An 8,031-nucleotide genomic window follows, 5' to 3' on the forward strand; every position below is an offset into this window, starting at 1 on the left:
GCTGTCTGGAGAATCCAACTGTCTCCTCTTCCACCAAATATTTAAGATTTACAAAAAAGAAATGCGGTTACCATTCATTCTTTTACTAAATTTTTTAATATAGTTGTTTTTCAATTAAAAAGTTACTTACATTAACCTGTAATTCATTTATTATGCATACTAATAATAGACCATTTTTAAAGAAAGTAATAGGATCCTGAGACCAAAGTTTAAGAACCACTACATTAGGAGCTGGGGTTGTGGCTCAGTGGTAGAGCACTCGCCTAGCGTGCGTGAGGCCCTAGGTTCAATCCTCAGCACCACATAAAAATTAAAACAAAACAACAAAAAAAAAACACACTACATTATAGTAGTATTTAATATCTTGTTTTCAGTTAAGGTAACCTTGAGTTTTTATCTAGAGAGGATATAAATCATGCTTTCTTCAAATGTTGTGTAATGCAATTTGAGCTTAAAATAAAGCTGCCCCACTCCCTCAAAAATAAAAATGACAGCTAACCCACAAGCATGGGATCCTAATTTGAATAAGATATACTCCATATATGTATATCAAAATATACTCTACTGTTATGCCTATCTAAAAAGAATTTTAAAAAACAGAATGCTACTTTTGCAAATTAGTCAGATAATATAAAGCTATAATACAGAACTTACAGAGGAATAGAACCAAAGAATTTTTCACTGATGATGCAAAGAAAAATAAAGTCTGGGTTTCGGAAAGGTTAGCAAACACAGTCCTAGAGTGAATTATCCATGGTAACAATTTTATTCAAGTTGGTTTCTACAACATAAAATTATCACCTTCAGTGGAGAATATTCAAAGAACTCTATGTTGTAGAATATTAGAAAATATTAGAAAAACAATCCATTATTTTGAAATAGGCAACCCTGGTCACCTTCATTATTAGAATAAATACAATCAGCTCTGTGTTTTAGTGAATTAAAAAGGGTCATCAAGCAAAGAGTACTAATGACATTCCTTAATTAGAGTTCTGTTTTAGTTGAAGCACATCAATTTAAATGCCAGCACAAAAACTTGTACTGGCTACATATTTTTAAAAAAATTGTTCACTACCAAATTATACTAGTGATTGAGCAAGGCGAAATAACATTCTCCTCAGAAAGGAATGATTAAGGTGAGTAAAAACTCCTAAGCCTGGGCAAATTTTGTTCAAAGACAATGCTTGCAAAGTCACACACCTGACCTAAGAGCTATGTTCTGCCTAAAAAGGAGAAGCGGCTCTATAAAAGACCTACTTTCCTCATTTCCTCCCATGGTATAGGCCTGAATTTGCAGTTTCCAAATTAAGCACTTTTAAAGCACTTCTCATCCTACTCTTAGGAGGAATTCTACTGTTACCTAGGTGGTGAAAATTTTCTAAGTTTTTCAATTAAAAAAAAAAAAAAAAAATTCCATTGTTTGTGGTACTTGGTACTAAGCATCTGACCAGAGAAGCCGAATGTAGCATGATTCCTAGCAACCTTCATGTTTACACCCGAAATTTTATTTTTTGGTGCTGGGAACTGAACCCAAGCCCTTGTGCATGCTACGCACATGATCGATTGAGCTACACCCCCATCTCTAACCCAGTTTTTTAAAAATTAATGTTTATAAGGAGAAAAACCCGCCTACGTTTAATTATTCCATTAAGTAGCATTTTTTATTTTCTGCTGCTTTATTAAAATATTTTCTAATACTAGATACTTATGCTAAAATTACTCCCTGCTTTAAAAAAAAAAAAAAATCCCATTTCATCTAAGACTACAGAAAACATGGTTCATAGTACTTCTCAAACCTCAAGGTTTTAATTCTTTCCTCCTCCTCCTCCTCCTCTCTACCCGCCACCTGCCACCCCCTGGAAAATTCTGCACGCACCGTGCTTTCACAATGCATCATTTCGAGGTAGGTGCTTCTAATTTTTGGACTTGCTATCCCATTCTGCCTGTGCAAAATACGTCCCCATTAAAAAAATAACAGTGATAAGAATCAAGAACTCAACTCCCTCTTCTAGCATCTCTCCATAAACTTCATTACCGCCCTAGACGCACCCATTACTTCCGACCAGCAGTACCTGTGCTCAGACCGCCCCGCCCCCCACCCAAATTACTCCGTGACCTTGGGCCCGGCCACCACACCCACCCCTCCCAAGGTAAAGAATAGAACCGAGATCCCCCCCATCCCGCCCCGCAGACCGCAGAGGCCTCGGGGCTCATGCCAGGTCAGCGGGCTGCGGCGGGGCCAGCAGAGCAAACCTCAGGAACCGCAGCCCCGCGGCTCTCGGTGAGGCTGCTTAGGGAGAAACGCCAGGAAGGACGGAAGCCGGGGGCGGGGACGAGGCCCGGGGCTACCTGCTGGGCCAGTACCGATGCTGCCCCAGTAGGCGCAATGGCTGCACGCCACCTCTGAGCTCGGAAAGCCCTCAGGAAGCCGGTCTCGGATTCGACGCGGTCGGGGCCCTTCAGTACGCCTGTCCGTCCAGCAAGCCGCGACAGGTGATGCGGCGACTGGGCAGCGGGACCTGCAGGTTAGCTGCCTACCTCAGGCGACGGCGTCGCTGAGCCTCCCACCTCCCTCCTAGGGGCGCGAGGAGCCGGGACCAGACTAGGAAGAGGCGTGAGAGGAATCACGACACTGAGGCTGGGACAGGAAGACGAGCCTTTGCTCTGCTGAGAGGCTGGCTAAAGGGAAGTAAGGACGTGGGCTCAGGGACCGTCAGCAACGCTCGCATACCTTTTGCCTGGCCGCGGGTCCGACTGGTGCCAAAAGATCGCCTCACATCCGGGTATCCGGGGACACTCAGCTGCTTCTGCCGCGGTCGCCGCCTCCCCGCGGCGCAAACACCAAACTTCCGGCGACGACGGCTACGCCTCTCCCGTCAGATGGGAGTTACCTGTGACCGTCTTGGGTGCGCTTGCGCAACGGTCCTCTTCAGCTCTAACCAGCCCAGCTGACGTGCCCAGAAGACGAAGATGGCCGCCACGCTCGTTGCGTGTCACGCAATTTTTCAATCCGGCCCGGTCGGCTGGGCGTCGGGGAAAAGCGAGCCAGCGTCCATCCTCAGCGCAGGCGCGGTGGGAGACCTCGCGTGCGCGCCTCCGCGGGTGGGCGCCTGGCTGGGAGACGGTGGCGCCCCCTGGCGGCGGCCCCTTGTTCTCCCTGGCCCCCAGGGGTAATGATTTCCTTTGGAAATCAGTTGCAACCGGTTCCCTGTAGGTTTCCAGTATTTTTATCTGCCAATATCTAGCCCAAAAGTCTTTGATCTTCCACAGGGGCCAATATAAAGAAGCAGAATGGGATTTACTACCTTTCTATCTCCTTTCCCTGTACTGGACTTTAGCGCATCCAGAATGCACCTTTTCCACCTTGTGCACTAAAACACAAGGGCCCTAAGAAACCGTAAATTCTACTAGATTTATTCAGGGCAAGTGTTCAGACAAAGCTTTGGCTCTTCGAAACTTCTAAAGATAAAACCCAGGATTGGTTTTATCACTAGGATTTGTGCTTTTAAACATGCTTTCTGTACTATTTGCAGAGCTTCGAGAATAAGTACTCCACTCAGAATAGGAAGAAGGTGACGGTAAATGGATTCTCCCCTTCCTGTCCTCCTTTCTTTGAAGCCAAGTACAACCAAAATGTGCTCTTAAGTTTGTCGGGCCTCATGCTTTTCTGACAAAACATCTTCCACAAGATTTTAGTGAGCTGCCTGGCAGTTTAGTGGGGGAGATTTTACAGGTTAAGCATAGTGGTGGACTCCCCACATTACCATATGTTGTGTTACTTGGCAAAACCCAACCTAGCGTCCCCAGCCCCAGCCCCTGATATACTTTAATGCTTAAATTGGGGAATGGGGGGACTCGGGAGTAAACTGTGACCTGGTTAATTGGTAATTACTGGAGGATCTGGTCTGTTTGCCTTCATCCTTATAATTGTTGAACAACTAATGGAATTTCTTTTTGTTGTTGTTGCTGTTTTGCCACAGGGGAATGAACCCAGGGGTGCTTTACCACTGAGCCTCATCCCCAGCCCTTTTCATTTTTTATTTTGAGACACTGTCTCACTAATTTGCTGAGGCTGGCCTTGAACTTGCAATCCTCCTGCCTCATGCTCCCCAGTCCATGTGATTACAGGTGTGTACCACCACATCCGCCTGGAATTTCTTATATTTGGGTGAACCATTTTAATAACTCAAGTACACACACACATACACACATAGGCACAGCCATTTTTACAAGCTTCCATGCCCCCAAAATAACAAAAATAGGCATTTGCTTCTAAATCATCTATTCCACTGTTTTACTTTGTTGTATTAGGAGCATAGGAATCCTGATAAATATAACCATATCAATCATATGTATTTATTTTTGGCACAGAAGTAATTTGATGTATAACTCATATCTGTAATTCTAGATTTTTTTCTAAAACTGTATACACTCCCTTTTCCTTCTTTCTTTCTTTTTCTTTTTTTTTTTTTTTTTTTAATTGCAGAACTGGGGATTGATTGAAGGGCCTTACACTGAGCTACATCCATGGCCCTTTTTATTTTTTACTTTTCCCAGTCTGGGCTTCAATCTGTAATCCTCCCACCTCACCCTCTCAAGTAGCTAAGATTTCACAAAGGTGAGCCACCACACCCAGCCGTAGTCAGTTCTTAAATGTACTATGAAAAAATAGTTTGCTTTTGGAAAAAATAAACTTTGACTATTACTTTTTATCATTTTGAGGAATATTTTTCACTTCTGATTTGATAATATCAGAGGCCTCACTTCATAGACTAAATCTTAATTTTTCTGTAACATCGTATTTAACAAAATTTGTTCTGCCTTCTATCAGTGTTTTCTTTTAGAGCAGTCTGTCTTTCCCCCTGCCCCTTTTTCTTTTGGTACCAATGATTGAACCCAGGGATGATTATTTTGAGACAAGGACTCGCCAAGTTGTTTAGGACCTCACTAAGTTGCTGAGACTGGCTTTGATTTGTGATCCTCCTGTCTCAACCTCCTAAATCACTGGAATTACAGAGGTGCACCTGTGCCCTGCTAGAGCAATCTGTCTTTGAGCTCTGGAATTTGGGTCATTTAATTTGATTGCCTACTAAAAAATAATCATGATCACATGAATAAATTTCTTGCTTCACTGAACTTTCAGTCTGTCCAGGAAAGAGTAAAGAATTCAGGTTTGGGGCTGGGGTTGTGGCTCAGTGGTAGAGCACTTGCCCAGTACGTGTGAGGCACTGGGTTCGATCCTCAGCACCACATAAAAATAAGTAAATAAAGGTTCTTGTCCACCCAACACTAAAAAAAAATTAAAAATAAAAAAAAAAAAAAGAATTCAGGTTTTGAGAATATTGGTCAATGAGAATATTAGCATTGAATTTGTGGAAGAGTATAAATCACAACCAAAAGAAGGAAAAATAAAATTTAGTTCAGAGGGGATCTGGGACTAGCAAGAAAATATTTCTTTCAGATAACTACCATATAGGAAGCATTCAACTTAGAAAGAAATGTTTGATAATTCAGACAAAATAATAGTCAGATCTCTATACTTTGAAAATGATTGAAATTCGGCTAAAACTTACGTAAGCAACATGTTTTGTAAGGACTTTACTGCTACCATAATTGGAAGCTGTAAGGAAGCGGCTGATCTCATGTCATCCTGAGCCTAAGGCTCAAATTCTGTCAGCAAAATACTCTACTACACTCTTCTTCTATCTGTATTAGTTCCATTCTCAAGGAGGCTTTCCTGACAACTCAGAAAAGATTTCAAAAGCTTGCAATGAGCCAGTCCATGATTCATGACTATAATTTCAACAACTCAGGAGGCTAAGGCAAAAGCATCAAAAGTTGGAGGCCAGCCTCTGCAATTTAGCAAGACTCTGCCTCAAAATAAAAAATTTTAAAAAGGATTGGGAATGTAGCCGAGTGATAGAGTACCCCGGGGTCTAATAATCAGTACAAGGCAGCTGGGGGAAGGTCACAACACACTGATTCCAGTAAAAAAAGAGGCCTCCGTTCCTAAGAGCTGAGAAGTCCAAGGGAAGAGTTCACACCAGTTCAACTTTGTCACATGCCATGCTAGAAAAAAATGCTAGAACCCAGATGATGCATATTAGAGCTCAACACTGTGGTTCTGTAAGTGACAATGGTCATTTTCATAGCCCCTAACTTCATGCTCTCTTCCTAACCTAAAAACTGTGAACATAATCTCATGGGCTTGTTTAAATTGCTTATTTTCCTTGCTGACTCCAAACTGCAGAATGTACTTTTCTGCACTTGCTTATAATTAGGACATGTATTTCTAAAACTTGATCTTGGAATAGTCACATTGCCCCACACATCATATTCTTGTTTACTTGTTTCTTTTGTTTCTCATGACCAATCTAAATCCCTTCAACATATATATATATAAATGTTTTTCTAATTTAAATAGAACAGGACAATCTCACTTTCAGACTGGCCCTACTGCTAGCAACAAATAAAGGCCTTTACTTTGTTTGCTGCACTCTTGCTGACTTTATTTCAGGACTCTCAACAGTTTCCATACTATGAGAGAATAAAAATTCTAAAAAACTTCAAGTTAGAAAACAAAGACAAAATTTATAGCTATTTGGTATAAATCAACTGACAATGGCATTTCAATTTGCCATCCGGGAGACCTACACTAACAAATACAAGTAATTATGCAGGTCCCACATATTTGAGAGAAGACAAGTAAGTGTTCTCCAGACTAAAGAACTGCATGTACAAAAGTCTGGAGAGGAGAGTGAGCTTGATGCATTGCAAGAACTCAAATATTCCTATACTGTTTAGGGGAAAGGGAATGCATTAAAAGTACGCAACGCTGGTTGGGATGACATACTCCTCTCATCCCAGCTATTCAGGAGGATAGCAAATTTGAAGCCAGTCTTAGCAACTCAGTAAGACCCAGTCTCAAATAAATAAATAAAGGACTGAGGATGTAGCACAATGGTAGAGCACCCCTAGGTCCCAGTACTGTAAAAAAAAGGAAAAAAGAAAATAAAGAGAAAAGAAAAAGGCAAAGCTCAGAGGGGGTTTTGAATAATAGGAAGGAGTACTCTGTGCTTGGTACTAGGAATACTTTGATGAACAATACATACAAGGTCTCCTTCCTTATAAAGTGTACATCCTAATGGGGAAGGCATTTAGTTATTTCACCAGTATTAATTGGGAGCACATGGTTTCAGCAGGATATGACTGCCCGTCTTGAGTCAAAACCACTGTAATTGCCCAAGTTACCCTGATAAGTTTTCCCCCAAATAATTTTCCAGCACAGTATGAATGGAAAAAAAGTAAAGTAGCATGTGGAGCTTTGTGACAAGACCTTGGCGCCAGGAATGTATCTGACTCTTTGATATTAGCATTAGCTTGATATAAACCAGGTACACTCTGGCTAGGATGAAGTGACTCTGGCCTTGATCATTTTATAACCCCCCATCTTCTGACCCATATTACAGAGCTCCATCTAGTCTTATTGCCACCCAGGGCCACACTTCTGTCTTTGGGGATTGAATCTAGGGATGCTTTACCTCTGAGCTACATCCCCAGCTCTTTTTATTTTATTTTTTTTATTTTGAGACAGGGTCTCGCTAAATTGCTTAGAGTCTCCCTGAATTGCTGAGGCTGGCCTCAAATTTGTGATCCTTTTGCCTCAGCCTCCTGATGACTAGGATTACAGGTGTATGCCACCACTCCCAGCTCAGACTTCTGTCTTCAGTCTCTATAGACTAGACTCTGTGTGATCCTGGCTCTGTCTCTTTCTTCAGTGTTACATCTCCTTGGGGTTCTCATACACAGGGTTGTTCTGAAACAAGGGCACATTATATACAAAGCATTTTTCTAGATGCTAGAGTGCTGCAGTGAACAAAACACACAATTCCCTGCTTTCAGTTTACCTTCTCATTTCAAGCAATAAATAAATGCTAAGAACGAAAAAAATAAAGTTAAAATATCCAAACTTTCCATGATGATGGAATTATTTTATATATACACTGTAGTCAGAGCTACCTATTGCTAAGT

At 41.7% G+C, this 8,031-nt stretch overlaps 1 protein-coding gene across 1 annotated transcript in view; it reads right to left on the bottom strand.

The window, feature by feature from the left end:
• Nucleotides 1–3,081, bottom strand: part of ESCO1 (establishment of sister chromatid cohesion N-acetyltransferase 1) — a 75,331-nt gene extending 72,250 nt beyond the window's left edge. The window contains 1 exon segment of the mRNA XM_079108362.1: nt 2,732–3,081. The gene's annotated coding sequence lies outside the window, so the exon portion shown is untranslated.
• Between the last annotated feature and the right edge of the window lie 4,950 nt (nt 3,082–8,031).

Source organism: Sciurus vulgaris, assembly GCF_902686455.1.
Source record: "Sciurus vulgaris genome assembly, chromosome: 13".
In the NCBI taxonomy this organism is placed as follows: domain Eukaryota; kingdom Metazoa; phylum Chordata; class Mammalia; order Rodentia; family Sciuridae; genus Sciurus; species Sciurus vulgaris.